Raw genomic sequence first — 1,577 nt, 5'->3', positions numbered from 1 at the left:
TTTTCGGATTTTTAGGGATAGTTAATTCTTTTCTTTTTTAAAAATATGAATATTTTAAATTAATTCAAATTTAAAAATCCGATTTTATTCTGTCAGAATGATAGAATACCAACCAGAAACTAGTAAATATATTTTTCGATTTTATTCTGTCAGAATGATAGAATGTCAACCATAAACTAGTAAATACATTCGGAAAGAATACACAAAATCGATTCTTGAACTAATAATATAACAAATAATTTCATTGTATGATTGTGATTCATTGAATAATAACAATATTCTGAAAGAAATGATTTTTAAGCAACACTTTATACATTGTAGCATAACACATTCTGGTATAATACACTCTCGTTCTATATGTTTTCTTCCTTCTCCACATCAATGTTAACCTCTTCAAAACCTAAATCCACAAAGAAAACATAATCAAGTTCAAAAATTACACAATTCAATGCATTCTAATAGAATAAAAACTATAAATTCTGACAGAATGTATTAAAGACTATAAAGTTTGACAGAATATAGTAGAAAAATAAAAACTATAAATTCTAACAGAATGTAGTAGAGATTATAAAGTCGGCCATAAAGTATCACAAATTCATTACCAGTTAAACAAATATACTTGTTGTGAGATTGACATTTTGTGTATGTTTGACCTCTAAGCCACTTTAAAATATGCTAGCATTCTATGAGATTGATATTTTGTGCGATTGGCATTCTGTCAGAATTGTATTGTATTTTAATGATTTTATACAAGGAGCTGCAAAAAGGAGATAAACATGAGCATGATTTTATACAACATACATTAGAATAAGTAGCATAATTTGAAGTGAACATTTTATCAAACCAACATATTAGATTTCATTCTAACAAAATTGGAATTCGTGATTCCATTCTGGCAGAATTACCCTCATCATATTAGACACTAAGACGATTTTGCTACTGCTACTAATTGAAGATTATTCCTTTGGTGCTTGATATTCATGAGGAAGATAAGAAATAAAATTTTCACCAATGTCTTTTTCAAATATTAAGTTCTACAAGATAGAATACAAACATGATAAAGTAATTGTTTATAAGTTATCTGAAACTATTCTAAAATTCTATGTGCTTGAAGTCAGATGACTTCACCATCTGATTTTTTGATGTACTGGTAAAATTCAGGTTGAGCAAGTGAATCATTGACTGAAGACTTCACCATCTTTATATGATGGATCTAAAAAAATCAAGAATATAGTATCAAATGGGTAAATAAAATTAGGAAAAATCAAACACCTACATATAGTGTTAGAACAACTTCCATGAAAAAGCCCCTGAATGCAGTTCCAATGGGTTCACCAGTGGTTGAACAGATCGCAAGGAAGGGAGATCTAATCTCCGGCAGGCTTCCCTTGGTTCACTATCTCCGTCTCCGTCAGCCACCAATCATGGAAAGGAATGGAACGGAGGCAACAATGTTGCCGTCAAGTGGCAACGACGATTGCTCCTTCTATCCGACAACAATCACGCAGGGAGGGAAAGACTTCGATCCTCAGTTGATCAGAGAAGAAAGAAACACATAAACATTCCGAAAATGGCCG

This window comes from Lactuca serriola, chromosome 1, assembly GCF_051521515.1.
Source record: "Lactuca serriola cultivar US96UC23 chromosome 1, Lser_US96UC23_V15, whole genome shotgun sequence".
Lineage (NCBI taxonomy): Eukaryota > Viridiplantae > Streptophyta > Magnoliopsida > Asterales > Asteraceae > Lactuca > Lactuca serriola.
The sequence above is the reverse complement of the archived record's forward strand: the minus strand, read 5'-3'. Positions refer to the sequence as shown.